The 27728-nt window shown below is 38.0% G+C and overlaps 1 long non-coding RNA gene across 2 annotated transcripts in view; it reads right to left on the reverse strand.

The window, feature by feature from the left end:
* LOC139182717 (uncharacterized) overlaps window positions 1–27728 on the reverse strand; it is a 170170-nt gene that overhangs the window by 51043 nt on the left and 91399 nt on the right. For both annotated transcript variants that reach the window (XR_011566247.1, XR_011566248.1), the window contains exon 5: window positions 14949–15002. This is a non-coding gene — a long non-coding RNA (uncharacterized lncRNA). The remainder of the gene's footprint in view (window positions 1–14948; window positions 15003–27728) is intronic.

The following is a 27728-nucleotide window of genomic DNA, read 5'->3' on the forward strand; positions in this document are numbered from 1 at the left end:
ATAAGGACACATGTTGGATTTAGGGCCCACCCACATCCAGGATAATCTCTCAAGATCCTTAACTTATTTATATCTGCAAAGACCTTATTTTCAACTAAAGGCCCCATTCATGTGTACCAAGGCTAGGACTTGGATACACGTTTGAGGCTACTATATGGGGTATATGTACAATCTTTGCAACTTTTCTGCAAATATAAAATTATCCCAGAATAAAAGATTTATTCATAAAAAGGAGGGGGCAGTGGTTAAGTGGAATCAGTATAATGGATGTGAAATCTTACACATTGAAAAAATACTTCCTCAGAGACAAAAGGAAAGAAGGGGAGAAGAGGACTGAAAACAGATATTTAGAGGTTTAGGCAAGATATTAAGATGGCTCATGGCAGAAGAATCCCATTCACTCTAAATATGAGGTGTTTTATAAGCAAAAAAGGGAGAGAGTGAGAGTGAATGAGTTTGAAGATAATACGATAAGACCTCTGAGGAGAGGATGCACTTTCCAAAAGCTGAAAAGACTAGAGCACTAAACCTTCCTGGGCTCCAACTGAAGTCATCAACCATGACTAAGCAACGGTGTCAGTTAAGTTAGGTCATTTGCTCCAGCAGGCCTCAGCAGCTTGTGCACAGTAGCGGATAAAGAGGGTGGCTTGAGTGATCTAAGGAGAGGATTGGCCAATAGATACAGTGACAGGTATGTTAGTGATGAACAAACCAAAATATTTAACATTGAGACCCAGGATAGATGGGAAAGGGAGTAAAGACTGCTAGAATCATTTTCCCAATGTTTTCTTCTAGAAGTTTTATAGTTTCAGGTCTTATATTTTAAATCTCTGGTCCATTTCAAGTTAATTTTTGTGGATGGCATTCACAAAATGCCGTTTTTCCTCTGCAAAATGCAGTTTCATTTCTCTGCATGTGGACATCCACCTTTCCCAACACCATTTATTATAGAGAGGATCCTTGATCCATGGTGTGTTTTGGGCACCCTTTCAAAAATTAGTTGACCATGTACGTAAGAGTTACCATCCAGGCCTACTATTCTGTTCCACAGATTTATGTGCCTGTCTTTTATGCCAGTACCATATGGTTTTGAGGAAAATCTGAAAGTGATAGAGCAGTTCTTTTCAGACTTGTATGTACATATGAAGCACCTGGGGATCTTGTTAAACTGTGGATTAAATTTGGGGAGGGACTCTCAAGTGAGGCCAACACCACCACGATTCCACCAAACTCATTTTGAGAAGCAAGACAACCTAGAGATCCTGAGGATGTCACAATGCAGAAAAGAGAGGCATACAACTGTGGCAAGAAATGAAACTGGGAATTCAAAGATTCGGTTTTCTGAAATCGATTAGTGCTAGAGGATGACGGAGCCCAGACAGTTGTCCTGGGCATGAGTGGTGGAAATCAAGTGGCAGCAAATTTTGTTTGAAGAGTGTCTGAGGTGTTTGGTGGGTCTTCCCTATAGACACTTATGTCACATGAAATGAGGACAGTTTGAGTCCAGAGAAACACAGTCAGGTATTAAATTCTTCAATGTCTTTTAAGAGGAAAGACATAGAGACTACTGAAAGGTAATATAACCCAGGGAATCTGAAGAGCAGATATGTTTCCATTCATATTTTGGAAGTGAAACTCTCCGGAAAACACTGACCCCAGTTTCTAAGACACAGAGAGGTGAAAGAATGAACAGTCCCAATCAAAGTTTGGAGGGAAGTTTTTCAAATAAACTTCATTAATGACTCAGACTTACTAATAAATTCCAGTTAAATAAGAACATGGTAAACAAAATTACCCTGCTTATTTAACTTATATGCGGAGTATATCATGCGAAATGTTAGGCTGGATGAAGCACAAGCTGGAATCAAGATTCCCGGGAGAAATATCAATAACCTCAGATATGCAGATGACACCACCTTTATGGCAGAAAGCAAAGAAGAACTAAAGAGCCTCTTGATGAAAGTGAAAGAGGAAAGTTAAAAAGTTGACTTAAAACTCAACATTCAGAAAACTAAGATCATGGCATCCAGTCCCATCACTTCAAGGCAAAGGGATGAGGAAATAATGGGCTCCAAAATCACTGCAGATAGTGACTGCAGCCATGAAATTAAAAGTCACTTGCTCCTTCTAAGAAAAGCTATGACCAGCCTAGACAGCATATTCAAAAGCAGAGACAATACTTTACCAACAAGGGTCCGCCTAGTCAAAGCTATGGCTTTTTTCCAGTAGTCATGTATGGATGTGAGAGTTGGACTATAAGGAAAGCTGAGTACTGAAGAATTGATGCTTTTGAACTGTGGTGTTGGAGAAGACTCTTGAGAGTTCCTTGGACTGCAAGGAAATCCAACCAGTCCATCCTAAAGGAAATCAGTCCTGAATATTCATTGGAAGGACTGCTGCTGAAGCTGAAACTCCAATACTTTGGCCACCTGATGTGAAGAACTGACTCATTGAAAAAGACCCTGACACTGGGAAAGATTGAAGGGAGGAGGAAACGGGGATGACAGAGGATGAGATGGTTGGATGGCATCACCAATGCAATGGACATGAGTTTGAGTAAACTCAGAGAGTTGGTGATGGACAGGGAGGCCTGTCGTGCTGCAGTCCATGCGGTCACAAAGAGTTGGACACAACTGACTAATTGAACTGAACTGAAACAAAATCAATTAAAAGGCTCAATGTTATCAGGAAAACTGAAGGTGCAGGATGTAAAGTTTGTGGGGAGTCAATAGGAGAAGGCTGGAATGAGATGGAGGGAATGAGAAGAAACCTTGTCTTGTGGTACTTGCCCCTCTGATGAGGACTTGGGAAAGCTGGGAAGAGAGAGGAAGAGTGGAGAGCTAGACAGGGAGGCCATAAATGAAGTCAATATATTCCCAGGACTTAGGAAAAAATCACTAATAAAAAAAACTGTTTCTCTCCAAAATACACAATTCCTAGTTCTACACATGGATATAAACAAGAAACAGCAAGAGTGCTTCTCTGATGATCTTTAAGTTCTAAGAAAGATGGTATCTGTTCAGGAGCAATGGATTGAAGACTTCACAGGAATACAATTATCAGATTTACTTTAAATTTTGAAATATAAAAAGGTGGCTTTTTTACCTCCTGCTGTTGATTCTCATGGAAATTATGCTTATCATAGGTTTTGGGAAATGTAGCTTGGGGCCCTGTGGTGATTGACAGGAGCGCTAACAGTGGATGTAGTCCAGAATGGTGGATTAGAGATGAGACCTTTAAAGCTGTCCTGCATTCTAATTAGATGATAGTCATGAAAGATGTAAGCTTCAGACATTGACATTGTCACTTCAGGCAAGGACAAAAGTCATCTAACTTATATTAATATGAGAAAAGTTTAAATCTGTTCATTTAATATGGGAAAGTTTAGGCAAACTTTCATTAGCTTTTTGGGTTGATAAATGAAAGACTGCAAGACTCTAAAAGCCACATCATTTATTCTATAAGTTAACAAAGACTGAAAATCATCTTATGGTAAATCACCATTTTTATCAGTAAAAATATCTTTGTACTGGAGCAAACAGAATATTTTATTATCATCTTTAGAATCTTTCTCATATTATTTTTAAAGACATATACATTTTGCCTATTCCATAAATTAAAGTTAGGAGAAAATAGTAAGGAGCTGAAAAATCTGGAGTTAATATGGAAAATATTTGTATCCTTAAATATATATATTTGTTTTCAGTGTTTTTTTCTCCCTAATCCTTTGGGTTAATGTGGTATATTTATAGTTTTAAGCTCTTCAGTCTAGTCCTCTCTAACTTTATTATACTCTTGCCTACAGTGATTTAAAGACATAAGATCAAGACTTAGATTTAATTATTAAGATAATTCCTATAGTCTATTTTATTTTTAAATTGCAGTGCTTTCACCCTGTTTATGGGTTAGAGTGCAGTGTTACAAGGCTTCTACAGAATTAAAGATACATTTAAATTCTATACAATTTCAGTGGTGGGTCTGGGAAAAAGGCAAATCAAAAATTGCTATACCTTTTGAAAAGAACTAAGTTACAACTTGCTTGTTAACCAGCAATGTGTCCAGAGCTTGGACTTATTTATTTAGCAAGCAGATGTTGACCTTAACTACATCCCAGAAAGTGTGCCAAGTGTTTTTTGTTTTTTGTTTTTTCCACAAAGTATGGAAGATGATTCTTTTTGTTACAGAGTCTACAGCTTAACTGAAGAACAGAACATATAGGGCTTACAAAGATCATCATCAAAGCAGCATATGATTAAATGCAGACACTAATATCATTTCCTTTACTAAACATTTAGATATTTTCTTAAAATAGCTGATCTTTAGAATATTACTAAATACTTTTCCCTCTAGAAAATCCCAATTTATTCTAGAGTAAGTTCTTGAGGCTTACCTCTATTTTGTCAAGGTCTTAGTCTTGAATCATTTCTTTTAGTGTCTAGCACACAATAGGAACACAACAAAGGATTGAATGAATGGATGAGTGACTAAATTAAAGAATGTTGAGAGAAAATGAAAAATATATAACTTTCTCAGATGTTTCTGTTTTATCTGAACATGAGAAAATTTTATTTAAATATACATTAAGTTAAATCCATGTTTTCATCACTGTTTCTCAAAACAAAGCCAGACATTAAATCCAACTAAAGTATCTTGGAAATTTTCCTTCAAAAGCAGTAACATTCACTCCATCTATAATTTGTTTTACCTAAATGAAATATCTATAGAGTGATGCTAGAATGATTTTCTTAGTAATATCATCTTGGATGTATGCCTTCTTCACATTTATCATTTATTACCTAATTTTTTTATATAACTAGAAACCAGAAGCACACTTGTAATGTCCTACATCAATAATGACCGACATTAGTCCTTAATATTTCCCTTCTCTGGACCAAGCTTGCTCTTAATCTCCCCTTGTTTTTGAAGGATGTTGCCCTCTTCCTTGACAATCTTCTTCAAATATGGACTCTGTGGGAGAGGGAGAGGGTGGGAAGATCTGAGAGAATGGCATTGAAATATGTAAAATATCATGTATGAAACGAGTTGCCAGTCCAGGTTCGATGCACGATACTGGATGCTTGGGGCTAGTGCACTGGGACGACCCAGAGGGATGGTATGGGGAGGGAGGAGGGAGGAGGGTTCAGGATGGGGAACACATGTATACCTTTGGCAGATTCATTTTGATATTTGGCAAAACTAATACAATTATGTAAAGTTTAAAAATAAAATAAAATTATTAAAAAAAAAACAAAACAATGTCATGTTCTGAGTCAATCCTCACTATAATGATCCATTTCTCTTAATGCTATTTATTTCTGCAAATTTAGGATTATCTTTAAATCATTTTTTCACTTTAACATGACTTTTAATAGTCTTGATATTATAGAGTAATAAGAATAAATTATGGGGGGGAAGTAATGGTCCAATCTAGTAATATTTTTAATGATATTTTTCTCCCATGCACTTGTCCTCACTTTAAAGCCAGGATCACTATGCCATCTCTTTCTATTCCTGCCAGAAGGTAGCTACAAAAGGAAATTCTAAGGAACAACTGAAAAAAAGTTAACAAAAGGCATAATAAATATTAATAAGCCTGAAAAATATTCAACCAACAGCCTATTGTTATTATTTACATCAAAAGAAAACATGGGAACTAAGCCTCAAAAGCAAAAATGAAGGGGAAAAAATTAATACAACAGAACTTAGAAATTAGATGAAACATCAGAAAACTGAAAGGGGTTCAAAGGAGAAATCAGAATATCCAGAAGGAAGTAAGGATGACAAGAGTTACAAATATGCTATGGTATGAAGCAACCGGTAACTATATCATAAAGAATTCACATTCTTTACTTTAAAAAATAATTCCTTCAGGCTTCACTTCTCATTAAAGGCATGCTGCTAAGTCGCTTCAGTCATGTCCGACTCTGTGCGACCCCATAGACGGCAGCCCACCAGGCTCCCCCTTCCCTGGGATTCTCCAGGCAAGAACGCTGGAGTAGGTTGCCATTTCCTTCTCCAATGCATGAAAGTGAAAAGTGAAAGTGAAGTCACTGTCGTGTCTGACTCTTAGTGACCCCATGGACTGCAGCCTACCAGGCTCCTCCGCCCATGAGATTTTCCGAGCCATGTGGCAGAGCTGTTCTCCTGGGTTCCCTTACCCTACTGCTCTCCACCCCGGTGCCCATTCCCAATAAAATCGCTTGCTTTGTCAGCACATGTGTCTCCTTGGACAATTCATCTCCGAGTGTTAGACAAGAGCCCAGTTTCAGGCCCTGGAAGGGGTCCGCCTTCCTGCAACAAATGGTGACTCTGGTGGGGACTCTTCTTCACTGAGACTGACATCCTGACCACTCAGGGTACTCAGGGGCCAGCTTGCCTGCCAATGGACCAGACCCAGCGGCCACAACTGGGACCCCTTTGTCCCTGGTCTCCTCCTAATGTGGCCAACTGGCCAGAGTGCCCCGACCGGTAAGGAACAAGAGACTTTATTGACCTCTCTCCCATTCCCTCTCTCTTTCCTCTCCTTAACCCTTCTTATCCTTCCCCGTTTTCTAGTCCCCTAGTCCTGAATGCAGGAATCTGGTCAAAGGGCCTCAGCCTGAGCTGAGGATTAGAGACTTATCACCTCCTCTTGGCAGAGAACTCGAATTCTGGTTTTGGTCTGGTCTGATTTCTGGTAGGGCCGAGTTCCAGTCCTCCCTTCTCTGGAGGCCCAGGGTAAACTCCCATAACGCCTGGGTATCTGCCGGCGGCAGGAGACGTCTGTAAGGCCACCCCTTTTGCCCCTCTCTCCCGCCTCCTCCCCCTTCTTCTTTCAATCTGGATTCCTTTCCTCCCTTTGAAATCCTTGAAGACCTGAGATATTTTCCTTTACTCTGTTAGTACTTGGATCTGAAGTTCTGTGTCTCTATAGGAGGTTTTCTGAGAGATTGTATTAAATGCATGAAGTAGTTCAAATATGAATTAACTAGTTATTCATGCATTCATTCATCAGAAATAAAACATCCTTAGTCATCAAAGAATGCAACTGACTTCTAGAAAGTGTCTTTCTTTGATGGCCCCAATACATGGTGCATTCCATAAGGATTTCATAAAGTTCCAGTTTCTTTCCCCTATAGGTTCCAATTATTTCGTATCTCTTATCATTACTTAAGATTTCTGGCAAGATCTAAAAAAAAGTGAGTCATAGGCAAGACGTTACCAGAAAGAATGAGAAAGATACTACGCAGTTTGTTATTGGTGTATTGCCCATGTCACCAAAAGGTGCACAGCGTAATCTTTAGATGGCAAAGACATTCTTCTTTGATTCACTCCTGTATTCCTATTACCAAAAACTGCATGGCATATAGGTGTTGAAAAAAATGCAGATTAAAATTGGATGCCTTCACAGGGATATTCATAAAACTGGTTCACTAATTAGGTATGTCTTTAGAAACGTTTTAATACTTTCTATTACTCATTATAGCATCCATTCAAGATGAGCTTCTCTGGTGGCTAAGTGCTAAAAAATCCACCTGCCAATGCTGGAGACACTGGTTCAATCCCTGCGTCAGGAAGATTCTCTGGAGAAGCAGATGGCAACCTGCTCCAGTATTCTTGCCTGGGAAATCCCATGGACAGAAGAGCCTGGCAGGCTACAGTCCATGGGATTGCAAGAGTTGGACATGACTTAGTGACTAAATCACCACCACCAATACTCATTATTCAGTGTTTAAGAAGTAGTGTAGTCACAAAATGAATAGCAAATTCACACAAGGAATATTATGTTCAAGTATATTCACATAACATATATCAGCATTAACATGGAGAAAACAATTTCTCTGAAAACTGAGAATTAGTGAAAAAATAATTTACTAGGAAATAGATTAGAAATTTAAAAAGCATTTAAAAATGTGGCAAATTTGCCAATTCATAGCTCATATAATAGAGTTCACAGCATGGAGAAATGCAGGGAGTTTCCTACCTAATAAGCAAGGGAAAATTTTTACAGAATCAAACAAAACAAAACAAAAAACAAACAATAAGCAAACTGATATTCTATAAAATAAAAATTAAAAAGACTTTAACAGAAAAATCTAATACACAGGATTTAACTGGGCATAATTTGAAAGCATTCTTAGCTCTAAGAAATTATTATACAAAAATGAGGACTTCCGGATTGGAAGGACTTCCTGAACATTGAGTACATGAAGGAAGGAAATAAAGATTCAGGACTATGAAACAAGTTGGACAATGAAATCTCGATTAGTATAAGAGATGTTTCAAAAGGAAAATAAAAGAATGTGGGAAAAGGCCAAGTTATAGAAGAAGCTTATTGAAGAATAATGGGTTTTCAGTGCCTGTCTGATGAGTGGATGAATGGGGGACAAACAAGTAACAATACATGTATGTTTTAGCTGTTTTAAATAACTATATATTTAACAAAAAAACATGTTTTGTTCTACAGAAATGGTTCTCAAAGTGAGACAGTATAAGAAATCCAAAGTCTTAAATTCAGTCCACAAGTTGAGGTGATTTTCTCTGATAACATAGCTTTGTAATATATCCACATCTATAACATAAAGTTTGTCCATGGTAAGAAATAACCATTTTCTTAAAACATGACATGAAAATTACTTATTGTGATAAACAATCATGCTGAGGATGTATAAAATGTTTTTCATACTTCTTTTGTACTGTTAATGTAATACACAAACAACTTGGAAAAGATACAGGGTACTGATGGGGAAATTTAATAAAATAAGCTTATCATTACATGTTAAATAAATAATCCCTTGGAAGAAAAGGGAGGTAGCTAGACAAGGGCAAAAAATAGAAGACAGAAAAAAAAAAATAAAGAAGGAGAGGGAGAAGAGGGAGGAGAGGGTATGGGGAGGAGGGGAGAGAGGAAGCAAACGAGACTGCCTACTGTTCTCAGCTTGACTAAACTTCAGATAGGTTTCCTCTGGACCTCCTGTTCTTAGAGCATATACTTTAGAGAACTTTTCTTTGTAAATTCTTTCCCTGCCCCACTGAGATGTATGTAAATCTTTTCAAAGCTTCTTGATTGTTTGAAACCCAGGAATCTTTCTCCAGGGCCTAGGAGCCATCTCTTCGAAATGTAAACATCAGGGGAAATAGTGTCCCAACTTTCTACTAGTGTGGAGAGATAGGAGACTAACCCCAGTGTGCCGAACTTGCTTCAAGTATTAAAACTGTCTCCTGTCTCAGGTTTCCCTAGAGGTCCAGTGGTAAGGAATCTTCCTGCCAATGCAGGGGACACGAATTCCATCACTGGTCTGGGAAGATTCCACATGCCACGGAGCAACTAAGCCTGTGTGCTACAACTACTGAAGCCCTCGTGCCTAGAGTCTATTGGTGCTCTGCAACTAATAAGAGAAGCCGCCACAATGAGAGGCCCATGCTCTGCAATAAAGAGTAGCCCCAATCTGCTGCAACTAGAGAAAACCCATGTAGCAGTGAAGACGCAGCCCAACCGAAAGGAAATAAATAAATACATAAATACATAAACTATCTCCTGTCCTAAAGACAAGAAAATTTACTTTTCCTTTGGGTAAAGCCTATCATCTAACAAACTCAGATGGCCTATGTTCTCTCACTCACCTCAGTCTTTAAAACTCTCACAACCTTTGCTTTTGGTGGGGTTGAACTCAGAGTGAGTTCTGGTCTTTCTCTCTCTTATTGCAATAACCTTGAATACAAAGTCTTCCTTCCCTGTTTAAATTTGTTACTTTTTTAAAGATGGAAGAAAAGCAAATTTTTGACAGAAAAGAAGAGAGATAAATAATTACTAGTTTAAAGGCATAATAAATGAGAGCTTTTTTAATCACATGGTTTTAACTAATCATTTGCTGCTACTGCTGCTAAGTCGCGTCAGTCCTGTCCGACTCTGTGCGACCCCATAGACAGCAGCCCACCAGGCTCTGCCATCCTTGGGATTCTCCAGGCAAGAACACTGGAGTGGCTTGTCATTTCCTTCTCCAATGCATGAAAGGGAAAAGTGAAAGTGAAGTCACTCAGTCATGTCCGACTCTTCGCAACCCCATGGACTGCAGCCTACCAGGCTCCTCCATCCATGAGATTTTTCAGGCAAGAGTACTGGAGTGGGTTGCCATTGCCTTCTCCGAACTAATCATTTAGTAGATACTGAAGCACTAACTTATCAAGGATGCTAAACCACTGTAAAGTGAATACATTATCAAGCATGAATCATTTCTCAATATCTCAGGTGGCTATAAAGTAGGCTCAACTAAGAGGCATTTGGGACAGTGCCAGCTGATTGTGAGGAGGAAGAAATCAGGACAGAAAAGAACAGGTAGTAAATTCAAATGCCACCAACCCAGGTATAGTGCCAACTGCTGAAGATGACTTTTGGTCTGATGTTCATCATCCCAGTGCTAGGAAGACTCACACTTGGTTCAACCAGGTACTGCAGTCCAAGCCAACATATAGAGTACTGCAACAGAAATTCAGAGCACATGTTGGTTGAAGCTGAGTTGGTTCCAAGAGTATTTTCAGTAGTCAGGGAACAGAGAGCTGTGTGTATTATTCTTGTCAAAAGGACATGGCAAGGACCCAAGGAAGAACAAGCCAGAGAAACAGAAGCCAAAGACCATCAGGTGGCCTGAACAACTCCATGAGAGGACATAGGCAATTCAGTGGACATATATACTGCTTGCAGCAGGCATCCTTGGAATTTTGATTCTGTCAACAAGACTAATTCTGCATTCCAAGGTGAGTGTGCAGAGACTCAAATACACATCCAATAATTGTTATGGTCTTAGATGCTGGGAGGTAGTGATGGGAAATGATGATGGGTCAATGAAATGGACTAAGCCTTCAGGTGGAGAGAACAGACACTAACATAAAGAGATGGGCAAGACTGAACACTTAAACTGTCTCCTTCCTTATTCCAAGGTGCTAGGCATTGTTCTTTTAAGCTTCTTAAGAACTTTTGAAAATTCCTGCTACTTTTGTCTCCAGGGGCAAGCACAGATATTTATTTAAAGGTGTGATACATGGAACTTTTTCATCAACTCACAAAATGTGAACCCTTCCCAGAAAGCAAAACAACATACTCCTATTGTCTTTCATTTCCAAGTGCCAGAGGGGAATAGCTTTTAATAAATACTTTTACACTGCACTTCAGTTGAATTGCTATCATGTGAAACAGGCCTGAGGAGAATAACACATTGCCAAATTCCCTCCAGTGAGTGCAAAATAATACTGTAGGGTCTGGCAGAGAAATAAAATGGAAATCTGATTACTTTGTTTTATTCTATATGGAGATAATGTGTGAGTACATTTAAATACATAATTCAGTGCATTTCAGCTATAGCCATAGATGATGATTTAATGTCAGCCTAACACTAACCTTGCAACATGAGAGCTGCATTTAGAGCTGACAACTAAAAAGAAAGTTGATGAAATTACACTTTATTTTATTTTCTGCAGAGCTAAGCAGACCTGTTTATTCCATTCCTAATGCCAGCTACCACTATAAATTTGAAGAAACTAAACCTACCCAGAAAAGGCCATACATATTAATAAAGCCAAAGGAACTGTCTGCTTATCATACTGGAATAGATTCAAAGAATAAATAAAAAATAAATAAAATATGGAGATCATTTTCATGGGTCAAACTACAGTAAGTGACTTATAGTCCAAATAGATTTCTAATAAATTACCTTTTAATTGTATAAAATCCATCATTGTGTTAAAGATAAGTAAATTGCTACTTTTGAAGGAATGTAGAATAGAAAACGCAGTACAGAAGATAATTTGTAAAAGTTAAGAGTGTAGGAGGCTACTAGTAAGATATTAGGTAGAGACTATCAACATTCTTCAGTAATACTACAGGAGAGCTGAAATATATTACACTGGGAAACAGTTGTAATAATTTTAAGATGATTATTTAAAAAATTGAGTTTCTCCCATTTTATGTATTTTACTTACTTCTTTGGTAACAAGTATAGTGTAGTCAGAAAGTTGAGGCATTGTCTAGTTTAATTCTAACACTAATTTTCAGGCCACAGATATAGCAGATGAGACATTATTAGGAGACGTCCAGAATGCTGTGAACATGGTGAACATGTGAAATGTTTAATAATGCCCATGTAAGATTCAGGTTATGTTGTAATATTCACATCTGAAAAGCAGTCTCCTTTCAAAGGTCAGTTTTCCAACTCCTACTTCTGTGACTTAAGGCTGAGGAGACAATTGGATCTCCTCCCACAACAGAAGGAAATAAAAATAAAAATTTAAGGATTTCATATAATGTTCTTACTTCCTTACTTTAATGACTTTTTTTTTGATAGAAATTTTTATTAAAAAAAAAAGAATTAAGAACTAATATAATGAATAACATGGGAAAATAAACTCCAATTTTACTTCTAATTTACACAAATAAAATAAAGGGCTAGTCTTAAAAGTAAATTATCTTTGACATAATCAACTTTTGAGTTTCAAAACATTTCTTTTGCTGATTACATATTTTCAGTTGGCTTACAGGGTAGCTTTTAGCAGTGCTTATCTATTTATGCTTAATTAATAAATTATAGCTTATCTTGTTTTCAAACAACAAAAAAAAAGGTATTTGAAGCAACCATCTGTAGGTTTGTCCTGGCTGCAGGTTTTTGTTTTTTTTTAATTCATTTAATTCCAAATTGTAATATATAAAAATATCTGCCTTAATTGCTACTGCTGCTACTTCTATGTCTACTATTCTGCCACCGCTACTCTTCATGTTGCTTCTACCTCTGCTTCTTTATAGTTACACAGATTGCACTGAACTGAACAAGGGGTTTGGAAATGTCTGTGTCTACCTGGGACATTCTAGAATTATTTCGTCTGCTACATTTGGTGCAGAGTGATTTGGCTCTGAGACCAGGGGACTTCATGGTGCCCACATGGTGAGGTGACTCTGATCTCATGCTACTTTGGATTCTCTTTTCAAGGTCAAGGCTTCTTCTCAGTCCCCAAGACTGACAGGTATATTCTCTAAGGGTCTTCACCAATCACAAGTTCTACAGCTCATTGTTTTCACTAGTCACTTCTACCCTTCTCCAAAGAACTCTGGCTTTATCATTAGTGATTTTAGCTGTCACCTCTTCTTGATGGCCACTTCGGCTCTGGAGAAAATTGCCAAACTGCATACCTCTGGATCCACCCTGTGGTCTCATGATTCTCAGGTCTCATTCAGTTCAGTTCAGTCGCTCAGTCGTGTCCGACTCTTTGCGACCCCATGAATCACAGCACACCAGGCCTCCCTGTCCATCACCAACTCCCGGAGTTCACTCAGACTCACGTCCATCGAGTTAGTGATGCCATCCAGCCATCTCATCCTCTGTCGTCCCCTTCTCCTCCTGCCCCCAATCCCTCCCAGCATCAGGGTCTTTTCCAATGAGTCAACTCTTTGCATGAGGTGGCCAAAGTACTGGAGTTTCAGCTTTAGCATCATTCCTTCCAAAGAAATCCCAGGGCTGATCTCCTTCAGAATGGACTGGTCAGGTCTCATTAGGGTCTGTTTAGTTTATTAATTCTCACAATGAGTGAGACATTTTGAAACCTGGAGCCTAAAAGTGCCTAATATACAGAAACTGTTATTCATATCAAATGGCTGCCATATTGTTCCAGAACTCTTCTCTGTATTTTCAATCTTCTCTTTTTGTATAAGGGTATGCTCTCAGAATGAATCTAGATGATAACAAACAACATGCCTGACCCAGCAGTTTCATTTGTCACAACTCTGAATATTGCTGTTGTATCTTTAGGTGGCATTTCTGCATTGAATTGAGCCAGTGGGCTGTTTAATACCAGTGCAGTCTATCTGAATTCATATAAACCCAACATCTCCATGCATACAGGATTTTGAAAGAGTTAAAAATAAGACCAGTTAAAATTCAGAGTATAGCTAACCAATACACATAGGTCCAAAGTCTCTCATGACAAGAAATGTAAACTAAAATACTTTAATTCTCAGATTTCTTTAAGAATTAAAATATTCAATAATATTCAGTCACTTTCATTTCTATTAATTCTTGTTGAAGAATTGGTGAAATTGTGACAATCCTATATCAATTTCTTCAACTATAAATGGAAATAATAATACTTATTTATAGTATAAGCATATCATATACTTAGCTTTATACAAATGCTCATTTACGTATACAAGCATATGTATAAGCATATACAAAGTAATTAGAATTGTATCTGACACATAAAACTCTAATGTTAGCTATCATTATTATTATTATCTACATTTAAAATAAGCAGACCTACGACTTAGCAACTTCATTTATAGGAATTTATCCCAGAAATAGAGGCAGACTAGGCTTTGTGAGGTCAGAAACTTAAGTCACTTAATGCCATCTTAAAGATAGCATCTTTAAGAAAAAGAACACAGCAAAATGAATTCAAAATCATTACAAAAGTGAATATATATAATAAGAAAAAAATTAAACCAAATTATAGGAGTCTTAAAAATCAGGTCCCTCCTTTTTTAAAAGCTTTCTTTAGAAAAAAAAAAAAAAGCTTTCTTTAGGAAAACCATCAGAAATACTCATGTAAAAATGTTTTCTGTTTGCATCCTGATATCCTCTTGCACCAAAAATCCTCCACACCTCTCAGCATTCAGAGAACCATGCAAGTGACACGTCCTAAAGCTTCTACTTCATTGTATTCATAGTAAACCCACCTCTGCCAAGAAGAATGCACATGTGTAATAAGGATATCATTAAAAGTCTACTACTTAAAGATATGTATGTTCATATACTCATTAAATTTAGTAGACATATAGATACAAATAAGAGGTTGTTTACTACAGCATGGCTTATACTAGCAAACAGAGAAAAAAATAAGGTCTATTAATAGGCAGCAAAGCATAATGGCTGAAAGAGTGAAGTCTGAAGTCAGAGGGACTTGGGTTAAATCAAAGCTCCACTACTCACCGCTGTTTGACTTGAAGCAAGTTACTTAACCTCTCTGTTCTTATGTTTCATTATCTGTAAAATAGGGATAATAATATTTTCTATGTCATTATGTTATTATGAAAAGTCAATGAGGTGATATTTATAAAGAGCATGTAACAGTGCTTGGCACATAGTAAATGTTATTTAAATATGAAATAAATACGAATCTACTTGGAAACTAATTAAGTCCATTACATCCATACAGTAGAATACTATGGACTTCACTGGCGATCCAGGGGTCAAGACTTTGTGTTCCCAGTGCAGGGGGCATGGGTTCCATCCTTGATCAGGGAAGATCCCACATGCTGTGTGGTGTGCCCCCCTCCAAATAAATCAGCACAATAGAATTCTATACAGACAATTAAAAAGTAAAGATAAATTTATATTAAAATTAGATAATGATATTGAAAGCTGTTGTATAAGAAAGGGAAATTACAAACTACAAAATTCAATATATCAAGGATGAGGGAAGAAAAAGAGAGACTTGCTTTTATGCTACTTATAGGTATAGGTAGAGTAGTTCAATATCATACTATTCAGAGATATTATTTGTGTCTAATGTGAAGAAAAATATGTAAACAATTCATGACAGTACAGCATTCATACTTAAGGAAGTTTAAAAACAAATAGTTCCACAATTTTTTTAACCTTCTTCCCATAGGAAAATGAGGTCTATTTCCTCCTCTTTGAACCTAGGCTTTGTCTCTGTTCTACTTGCAGAATAGGATGAGAGTGATACTACCCAGTTTCTGGATTCAGGTTATGAGAAACCTGTTTCCACTTTCTGGTATCTGGTATCTTGGGATATTCATTATCAAACCCAGCTTCTGTTCTGAGGAAGCCAAGGCCACATGAAAAGCCCATCTACAGATGTTTGGGCTGACAACCAAGCTGAGGCCCACTAAACATCCTGCATTAACTACTTAACATCTGAGCTAATATGGCTTTTGATGTAAGCCCTACCCCTCTTTTCAGCTGAGGTCCTAGACCTCATGCAGCAAAGACAAGCCACCAACACTTTACTCTGTCCAAATTCTTGTTCCCAGAGGTTTTGAACATTAGGACCAGTTTGATGGCATTAAATTTAATGCTGGTTATTATACTATAGATAGACAACAGGCAGGTAACTAGAATATATATGTTTTTCTCATGATCTATTTTATATGCTCTCAGTCAGTGACAGTATCTTCTTATCCAACTATACTTCCAACTTGTGAGTATCTAGAGTATAAGTGGACTCAGTGAGGTCTATGGCATAAATTGGGTGAGGTCTGTATCTTCCATTATCTGCTGTCTGATGATTTGTCTTTCTGCCATTTGTCTATGGATGAGCAAATAAATTAAATTAACCTCATTGAAAGCTTGTTAATGACAGGGCTGGACCTGATGCAAAGGGAAAAGTTTTCGCCACTGCTGAAAATACAAGTTTGGTGAATGCACTAAGGGCTTTGAGAGAATAGTAAAAGAAATCTAGGCAAATCTCACCCAGTAATTGAGAACTAAAGGAAGTGTTTGATATCATAAAGGACATGTTAGACTTAACTGTAATCTGGAAAGGACTGGGCAATAGTTGCATGAAATCATTGGAAAGCTGGAAGAAACCTTGGTCAAAGGCATGACATCAGTCTAGGAAATTAAATGAACGTGGAGTCATTGCCTTTGCATGGTGCATGACGCATACATCCATGTGGAAGGTACCCTATACTGTGTTTGTGTGGATTCTTTCCGGGAACCCTACTGCTCTATCAAACTGTGCATGGGTCTGAGATCACTAGACTCTGTGTGTGCATGCATTTCCTCACATGCATGTCTATATGAATCAAAAATGCCTACATATATGTTCAAGAAATTCATAATAGTGGTTAATAACAATTCCTTTTGGAGAGTCTAGGTACAGGATTTAGGGAAGCAGATGGTCTGTGGGAAGAGTGGAGAAACAATTTTTTAATTTCTTTTTTTTTTACAAGAAGAATATTGCTTATGTAATTTAAATTTAAAAATTGATTTTAAATAAATGAGTCTAATTAGAAGCATGGAGTTTATAATTTCACTTCTTGGTTTTCTCACAGATAACATGGCAGTGTTTTTTCCTGGCAAGTTTTCCTCTACTCCCTTTTTGAAAATGACAGTACTAGAGAGTGAGTTGTAAGTATTCCTTTTCAACATGGAATGGTTATAAAATGTCAGACCCTTCCACTTTTTCTTTTTATTATTTAGCTCTAAAGATTTCCAGGTTCTAAAAATAAGATAAACTTCTCTCCTGAGTTTATGTACCTTGGACATATTTTAAGTATACAGTGGTCATTTATGAAGTGCGTATCTAAAGGTGGACATCAAAACTGTGTTTGCAATAATCATTTTTCTTTTCAAGCTATCTCAGAGTGATCCCAGGAAATGTTCCTTCATGATCAAAGCAAATCATCGCCTGGAAAAATGCACTATTTTCAGTTAACTCTGCTATAAGCAAGTGCCAAATGCATTTGAAGACAGAATGTTTCACACTAGAGAAAGTTAAGTACAGCACTAAAAAGCAGCCATGAGATCACCAGGAGAATCTACACAGAAAACATGTGGGCAGACTGCACATATTTATTCAGGGCAAAAGCACCATCAATGCGCACAACTTAGCTTTATATATCCCACAACATGCCCCAGAGAACAACTGAGACTTGAAAAAGACAGAAGGCAAATATGCATGCCTCCCAACTGTCAAAGCAGGCAGTTGGGCAACTATATTAATCATGATGTAAACGCTCTGTAGCATATTCTGTTTCAATGGCATTACATTTCTTTCTCACCCCTGTGGAAAAGAATATAATCCCTAAGAAAAATGGGCAATTTGTACTTGAACTAACTTTAAAGCCCTGACTAAGGACAGATACTGTAGTGTTTCTGTCTCAGTGGATAATAATTCCTGTTAAGAAGACCACAGGCTATAGAAGAAGCCGTAGATGCAAACTCACACAGCAGCTTATGATTAGGGAAAGCTGGTCATGACAAACACATTCTTTCTTTCTTCTCTTCCCACCTCAATTAATATCAACTTCATCACGCCTGACTATCGGGAGCACAAGGGAGGGAAAGGGAAATATACTTTATTAACTCAACAACAGTTACATCCTTGCTACTAATTATGACTCAAAAAATCACCTTTCATTTGCTACACAGCTTGTCCACACTACTCTGCCACTAAAGCAGTAATTTTTGGAAGTGAGATGTGGGAAGAAAATATTGAAATTCCACTTATCCTATTCTAGAAATAGAAAAAGGCAATTAAGCTTTACTAATATTTACTGTTGAATGATCCTGGGTTTCCACCCTAAGTCTATATGTCAGAGAGTCACATGTGACATATGCTCCACACAGGATATGGAAGGAAGGGTAAGTCTTCCTCCAACTTGCCGTTCTCACTGGTTCCTTAGATTTCAACATATTGCAATGAATTACAGATTGTGTATGCCTAGTTAGAAGGTCTACAGCCTATATTTATAAGGTTTTCAACAAAACTAAATCTTCTCAGCATGGTCAAAGGGCTTCTAAAAACATCTCTGCAAAGAAACTCAGATCAAAGATAAAACTAATGATGCGAGTTCAAGTAGATAAAAAATAAAGTAACAGAGTTAGCACATCTATGCTTAATATGAATTCTTTGCTGTGTTGTAAATTAAAAACAACAATGATTTAATCATATGTGGATCTATGTCAATCCCCTCAATTATAAATTATTTAAAGTCTTCCACAATATTCTCTAATAATGAACTTCTTTTAATTGCACATTATTCTTTGAGATAGTAATTAGAGATAGTTTATATATAGATAGTTTAGGGAACGTATATATATATATATATATATGTTTAAACATATATATATATGTTGCTACACAGCTTGTATGTGTGTATATATATATATATATATATATATATATATATATATATGTTTGTATGTATAGATATTGGAGAAGGAAATAGCCACCCATTCTAGTATTCTTGCCTGGAGAATTCCATGGACAGAGGAGCCTGGCAGGCTACAGTCCATGGGTTCACAAAAAGCCAGACATGACTGAAGTGACTGAGCACAGCACATGTATAGATATAACTTATAAATACATATATAAATATGTATTGGGGAATGCATACTGAGTTTTTTAATGATAGATGCATATATTCAAAAATATTGAGGCCGCTTGTCAAAAAAAGAACAAGGGGCAGGAGAGAATTAAGAGCATGTAAGTTCTTAATTTCTAGATGATTTGTTCTGAAATGCTGACAAAGCTCATTTCAGCAAGAAACCACTAAGTTAAGCAGCTATACATTAAAGGGATTACTTTTTTAAAGTACCTTGTTTTGCAAACTTTGGCCTACTCACCTCCAGAGCCATTTTCTTGAAGTGATTAACTTAAGAAATGCATGATGACACACTGGATTCCAAAAGAAAATGTTGATTCACTTAAATAAGTGAGTAATCTCCATCTTTCTTAAGCAATTTAAATGGAAATGATCCATTTTATGTTTTGTTTCTGTGTCTTCTCTTAGGAGAAATGTGCATATTATTTCACAGTGAAAGTAGAAAAGATGGCTTAGAAATTAATATTTACCAGGAAAAACACAGGCAAGGACTGTCTCTGCTCTTTTCCCATCATACAGATGGAAGAGATATCAGAAATCAGCCATTGCAGCCCTCTCCATTGTGCAGGTAGGTGTGGCAGGACTGCACAGTTCATTAGCCTACAAAACCAGGACCAAACTCTTTTGACTCATGAACCAGTTATTCTCCAATGAAAGGAGACCAAAGCAGAAACACTGTGGTATTCCTAGAGAGGAGTCTGCTCAAAAAGTTAACTCATATACAATTGGTTTTCCTAAAGGAACTACCTTCCATAGAAATAAAAATAGGAAAAGAGAATGGACATAAAAAGAAGAAAAACAATAATTTTAGGACATAAAACAGTCTTTACATGTGGTTTTAAAGTGATTGCACAACTAACTGATTGCCAACTGGGAATGGTGCACATTTTCATTCTTTGTACAGAATCTCTTTGTATAGTTATGCTCTGGAAATGTTAGAAGATGAAGCACATTTAAGATGGTTTTACCTAGCATAAAGAGTGTAGTGTACTCCACTTGTACTTAATGTACCCCCAGAAAAGTGTGCAGATTTTCCTTGGCTTTGGTGACCCAGTGACTTTTTTATTTTTTTGGTATTATATCTTTCTCTAGTGGGAATAGTTTTACCTTCAAATGAATTTGGCACTTGTGAGTAGCTGAATTAACTAGAAACAATGTACTTTTTCAGGAAGTGATTTACCTTAATTATACAAGATTCCCCAAGAAATCTTTTGAGCTCCTCACCAACCTAAAGTAAGGTTTTTAAAAATATATATATAGTATCTTGGAGGTTCTGATTCGTTGAATCTGGGAACTACCATTTTTAGGAAGCACCTCTGTGATTCTGATGTAGGATCATACTTTCAAAAATACTGCTTTGTAAGAAACTTTCCAAGTGCTTATTTTAGAGGCAATTCCCTTAAAACGGGGCAAGTACAATATTCCCATAATGTGTTCAGTGCAATAACTGCTTGATATTGTGTAAGCAGATGATCTACTTATTTAAATGAATTTCTCAGTTTGACAATGTGGAATCACATTTGTTGTTGTCATTCAGTTGCTCAGTCATATCCAACTCTTTGCTACCCCATGGACAGCAGCACACCAAGCTTCCCTGTCCTTCACCATCTCCCGGAGCTTGCTCAAACTCATGTCCATTGAGTCGGTGATGCCATCCAACCATCTCATCCTATATCATTCTCTTCTCTCCTGCCTTCAAGCCTTCCCAGCATCAGGGTCTTTTCCAACGAGTCAGCTCTTTGTGTAAGGTGGCCAAGTATTGGAGCTTCAGCCTCAGCATCAATCTTTCCAATGAATATTCATGGTTGATACCCTTTAGGATTGACTAGTTTGATCTCCTTGCAGTCCAAGGGACTCTCAAGAGTCTTCTCCAGCACCACAGTCTGAAGGCATCAATTCTTCAGTGCTCAGACTATTTTATTGTCTAGCTGTCACATCCATACATGACTACTAGTAAAACCATAGCTTTGACTACACAGACTTTTGTCAGCAAAGTAATGTGTCTGCTTTTAAATATGCTGTCTAGATTTATCTTAGCTTTTCTTCCACAGAGCAAGTGTCTTTTAATTGCATGACTGCAGTCACCAAGCACGGTGATTTTGGAGCCCAATACTACATCTTCATAAAATCAAAATCATATACTACCTGTTACAAAGAAGAATGTTTTCAGAGATCACAGAAGTTATAATACATAACTTGAAATACACTATTGTAGGAGTTCCCTAACTAAATATAAATTCTGAAATGCTTTTTACTTGGCTTCAAATAGTTCCCATTGTTTAAGAATAAATAACATAAAGGAGCATGTAATAAAGAAAGCATTTTGCCCTTCAGATAAGTCTATCACAGAACTTGTCAGGATATGGAAATGAAGAACTCCTACATGACATTACTTCTCCCATTTATGACTCCCACCAAATCCAAAACTCCTAATAATACCTATGAGCCTCTATTGATCAGGGTTATCTAGAAGAATGGCGTTAGTCCATCAATGGCCATTAATGTGTAAATGCAGATTGACTTAGCAAACAGTAATGAGAAGGCTGAGCGCCCAAAGAATTGATGCTTTTGAACTGCGGTGCTGAAGAAGACTCTTGAGATTCCCTTGAACAGCAAAGAGATCAAACCAGTTAATCCTAAAGACAGTCAACCCTGAATATTCATTGGAAGGACTGATGCTGAAGCTGAAACTCCAATACTTTGGCCACCTGATGCCAAGAGCCAACTCATTGGAATGAGAATGTATGCTGGGAGAGATTGAGAGCAGGAGGAGAATGGACGACAAAGGATGAGATGGTTGGATGGAATCAGTGACTCAACAGACATGAGTTTGAGCAAATTCAGGGAGATAGTGAAGGACAGGCAAGCCTGGAGTGCTGCAGTCCATGAGGTCTCAAAGACACACAACTTAGCGACTGAACAACAAGCAAGATAAGGAACTAATATCTTAATGAGAATGCAACCAAGCTGGTAAAGAATCAGCCTGCAATGCAGGAGACCCCAGTTCAATTCCTGGGTTGGGAAGTTCCTCTGGAGAAGGGATAGGCTACCTACCCACTCCAGTATTCTTGGGCATCCCTGGTGGCTCAGAAGGTAAAGAATCTGCTTGCAATGCGGGAGACCTGGGTTCCATCCCTGGGTTGGAAAGATCCCCTGGAGGAGGGCATGGCAACCCACTCTAGTATTCTTGCCTGGAGAATCCCCATGGACAGAGGAGCCTGACAGGTTACAGTTCATGGGGTCTCAAAGAATCGGACACAACTGAGCACCTAAGCACAGCACAAAGATTTAGATTAGATTCCCGGTTGTGTGCTCTGGGCTGGAGAGGTCTGGAGCAGCAGCTGGATTCTCCCAGCCTAGAGAAGCATGAGCAAACTGAAGCCAGCAGCGTGCAAGAAGAGAAATGATAAGAAAGGAAGGATCTGCTAAACTAAGACTACTTCACAATTTTGACCTTTTCCCAGGGCCCTTTCATATTGAATATTTAAAATGACCTGGCTTCTTCTAGTAGAAGCTGCCTGGCTGAGAGAGATGGCCCACATTTGCAAAAACAAAACAGAATTATAATCCAAGCCCTAATAGCAGCTGTGTGATCTTGTAGAAAACATCACCTCTGTACCTCTCAGTTTCCCATCTGTAAGAGGGGGATATGAATTCCTGTTCTTGGACCTTTGAGAATTAAAGAGATGGGTATGTAAAGTTCCTGATATGGTGCTTCTTCTCTTCATCTGCTCATCTGTTTTCCTCCATCTGCTCACCTTTCAGTGCAGGAAAAAGGAAAGGGGGAGGCACTTTCCCTGGTGGTACAACTGAAGCATTTGTGAGATTTTTCTGATTTTCCTTACAAATGGGATTTCCCAGTTAGCACAGTGTAAAGAATCAGCCTGTTGATGCAGGAGTCACAGGAGACCAGGGTTCCATCTCTGAGTTGGGAAGATGCCCTGGAGAAGGAAATGGCAACCCACTCCAGTATTCTTTGCCTGGGAAATCCCATGGTCAGAGGAGCTTGGCAGGCTATAGTTTATGAGGTTGCAAAAGAGAACTTTGAGACTAAACAACAATTTCTGTCTTTTTACAAATTCTGCAGCCATTTCCAGGGAGAAATGAGTATCACCCCATGAATATGAACTGATTATTTCTAATTTTCTGTCATTTTACTACTCTTATAGAAAAGGTAAATATAGACTTGGAATGTTGTGGATCTTTATGAAATAAAATTAACATTAATTCTTTGAGAGATCATTATATTTGGCACTAGAGGAAATACAAAGAAATATAAGACACACGTCTTTTGCACTTCTGCATAGAACTTAATTGATTAGAGTCTCAAGGCAAGTGAAAAGTTTCACAGCCATAAAAAATTAAATGGCAACTCAAGACATAATAGGAAAGATGTCATGGGGCAGTCATGATTAATTTCAAAATGAATTGCACAGACAATAATTTTTAAATGCTTTTGAAAGAGAGAATGATCACTTCAGTTAACATACTGAAGAAAGTGTGAAGCAGAAATTGGTGGAAATTGGTGACCTATAAACTGAAGTCAACCTTCAGGTCTATTTAGTTTGAAACGCATAGTGTTTTTTTGTTTTGTGTCTTTTTTTTAGTAAGTCACCAACATCAAAATTGAGGAGAACAATGCCTATGGTCCAGGGAAGGCCTTTCTAGACTAAATTGGTTATCCTGGGAATTTAAAGGAAGAAGAAGAGAGAAATCTAATTATAGTCCTACTCTCCATTAGTTCATTCATTTGTGAATAGCATCTTTCTTCTATCTGGGCATTTCTTACACTCTCTGAAATTTATTCCGTCTTTCCTGCTGTCAAAAATTCTTGTTAGCAACAACTTTAGATAGACTTACTATTTCTTGAGCTACCAGAGATAATTAAAATCATCAGGATAAAAACCAGCAGTTCCTCCTCCTAGGTGATTATCAGCTGAGAGCTGACTTCACGGGCTGACCACTTCATACAGTGAAAAAGCAGGTAATTAAATCTTCAAATCTGTAGGAATCCACAGGGACTAAACAGCAACAAGAAATTTTACATTTGAGACATTTTGAGAATCAGGTCAATGAATAAACAGATATTTCAGATTTGATTCCAGCATATATACTGACACAAAGAAGCAAAATAAAAATGAAAGAGCTTTGTTCATAGTTGCTGTCTTTTTATTGAACTCCACAATTTTAGTAGAACATTGAAATATTCTCATTTAAATATTCAGAAGCTCAGGATGGTTTGTTTCCCCAAAATTTTTCTTTATCATATAAACATATGTCTATCACTGTGGAATTTAATTGATATTTACTGCAAGTTGTTTTCAAGACATTTTATTCCTTGAAAACACCCAACATTCTGTGACCCAATCTGCATATCCAAAGGTTTTTTTTTTCTTTATGCAACATTTCAAAGTTGATTCTACTCACATGTCTACCAAGTAATGTAGCACATTTTAATATCTTAACACTTTGGTCTCTAGACTTACCTTCTGAATTTTCATTGACAATCAGGAGAATCACTCATATCCATATGCAATATTTGAAATAGGAGGAAAGATAAATATTTTCTGGCAGAGTAGAGGCACTAACCATACATATTATTCCCGTGCGTGCATGCTAAGTCACTTCAGTCGTGTCCCACTCTTTGCCATCCCACGGACCATAGCCCACAGTTTTCTCTGTCCATGGGGATTCTCCAGGCAAGAATACTGGAGTGGGTTGCCCTCTTCCAGGGGATCTTCCCAACCCAGGGATCGAACCCACGTCTCTTCTATCTCCTGCATTGGCAGGCAAGTTCTTTACCACTAGCACAACCTGGGAAGCCCCATACATTATTCCCACGCCCACTCAAAACCTCAACACACGAAAATTTGACTTTCAAAAAATAAGAGCCATTTTTCACTTCATACAACTTTTTGAGTTGCTACATAGTATCCCTTTAAACAGACATCATTTCAGTGTCTTATATACAGTAGATGCTTGATTTACTCATTGAACATGAATTCAATGACTAAATGAGATACTTATAACATCCAAGTTTTACTTTCAGAACTTCTTAGAAATATATATATATATATATAGTTATAGTTATAGTTATAGTTATTTGAATACACTAATTATGTGGGAGTTAAGATCATTTTCACTCACTAATAAGATCAACTTCACTCACTAATCTTTTTAAGAGAAGATAAAAACAATTCATTTTGGTCAAGCCTGGGGAATCTACAACCTAGTCATGTTGTAAGTTAGCCCTGAGGATATCTAAGAATCTACTGTAAATGCTTTCAATTTACAGTTTCAGAGGATGAACGTCATTAGCCCACTAACCTGGCAGCTCAACCTCTTGGTGTTACAATTAAACAGATGGCAACATTTTGTTGAAATATCCACCTTCATAGACATAGAAGAAAAAATTGTGGAGAACAAAATGACCTTTGTAACATATTTTCCACCTAAACTAATATAGGGAAATAAATAATAATAATGAAGCTGCTTTGAATTTAAAGAAGACCACACTGTGCTGTAAGCAGTGCTGGACAGAGGACCAAATATGTCTATTTATTTATTTTTATTTTTGGCTGTTCTGGGTCTTTGTTGCTGCATGGGCTTTTCTCTAGTTACAGTTAGCAGGGACTGCTCTCCAGTCGCAGTGCAGGAACTTCTCGTTGCAGTGGCTTCTGTCCCTGAAACCACAGGCTCCAACATGCCCAGGCTTCAGTAGTTGCAGCACGTGGGTTCAGTAGTCATCGTGCACAGGCTTAGTTGCCCTGAGATATTTGGGATCTTTCTGGATTCGGGATCAAATTTGTTTCTCCTGCATTGGTCACTAAGTCACCAGGGAACCCCAAACATGTCTCTTAAGGCATGTAGTTCTAAAACTAAGAGTTTTAAATTAGGTCCCTCTGGCAATCTCGGCCCCAGAGACAGCATTCTCTACCAAACTGCAAGCAGGCTCCCAGTTACTAACCAAGACTTCCTGGGATCCTGGATGGTTGACATCTGCCAGAAGGGTCACAGCCAGACATCAGCTCCCCAGAGGAGACACACGGCACCCCTAAGATGCTGTGCATCCAGGAAACTGAGCGGCTGGGATGGGGGAGGTGATAAGATGCACTGCCCTACCTGGGGAGAGTGCGCTTACCAAGCACCTGGTCACCTGAGGTGCTCAGACCTAGGAAGGGCACAAAACGTAGGCCCAACTGAGGCTGTGCCTTTGTGGAGTACCTGAGAACCTGAACCTGAGCAGCTTAGACGTGAGAAGTGCACGCAACCCAGGGCCTGCTTTAGACAGTTCCCCTGCAGAGAAACCTGGAGCCTGAGTAGTGTAGACTGGGAAAGCACACACACCATGAGCGGGGACAAACCCAGTATGGCTCAGACACTGCAAGCACTCCCCACATATGCCAGTGATATTTGTTTGCAGTGTTCCCCCCTCCCCATAGCATAACTGAATAAGTGAGCCTAAGTAAGTGACCACCTTCACCCCCTTGTGTCAGGGTGGAAATTAGACACTGAAGAGACTTGCAAACAGAAGAAACCAAAATAAACAGAGGGAACTGCTTTGGAAATGACTGGTGCAACAGATTAAAACCCTGTAGTTAACACCGTCTACATTGGAAGGGGCCTATAGACCTCGAGAAGAAGTATAAGCTGGAACAAGGAACTATCTGAAACTGAACTGACCCCACACTGCCCACAACAACTCCAGAGAAATTCCTAGATATATTTTACTATTATCAATTTTTTAATTTAAAAAATTTTTAATTTTGTAAGTCCTTTATTACTCCTTTAATTTTCATTTTTATAACCTACTATTACCTTGTGAAAGAAAAGATCCTATTTTTAAAGAAAATTTCATATATATTTTTTATAATTTTTGTGATTTTGTTTTGTTTTCATAATATTGTGTTTTTGAGAGTTTAACCTCTACTCTAGATTTTTAATCTTTTCTTTTTGGTATTTGTTATCAATTTTGTACCTTTAAGAATCCAATCTTCAGTATCCATTTTTACTTAGTGTGGTTACTGGCTTGATTTCCCTCTCCCCCTTTTGACTCTCCTTTTTCTCCCCCAGGTCACCTCTATCTCCTCCTTCCCCCTTCTCTACCCAACTATGTGAATCTCTCTGGGTATTCAGGGCTGTGGAGAACAATTAGGGAACTGATTACTGACCAGATCTGTCTCTCTCCTTTTGACCCCCCTCTTCTCCTCCTGGTCACCTCTATCTCCTTCCTCCCTCTTCTCTTCTCTATATAACTCTGTGAACCTCTCTGTCTGTTTCAGGCTGTGGAGAGCACATAGGGAATTGATTACTGACTAAATTGTTCTCTCCCCTTTTGATTCTCCCTTTTCTCCCCCTGGTCACCTCTATCTTCCTCCTCCCTCTTCTCTTCTCCATGTAACTCTGCGAATCTCTCTGGGTGTCCCTCACTGTGGAGAATCTTTTCTCCATTAATCTAGATGTTTTATCATTGGTGCAGTATGGATGGAGAAGTCTTGAGGCTACTGTAAGAGTAAGACTGAAAACCAGAGTCAGGAGGCTTAAATCTAAAACTTGAGAACACCAGAAAACTCCTGACTCAGAGAACATTATTCAACAAGACCTCATCCAAAAGGCTCCACACCTACACTGAAAC

The sequence above is a fragment of the Bos indicus genome, chromosome 4 (assembly GCF_029378745.1).
Source record: "Bos indicus isolate NIAB-ARS_2022 breed Sahiwal x Tharparkar chromosome 4, NIAB-ARS_B.indTharparkar_mat_pri_1.0, whole genome shotgun sequence".
In the NCBI taxonomy this organism is placed as follows: Eukaryota; Metazoa; Chordata; class Mammalia; order Artiodactyla; family Bovidae; genus Bos; species Bos indicus.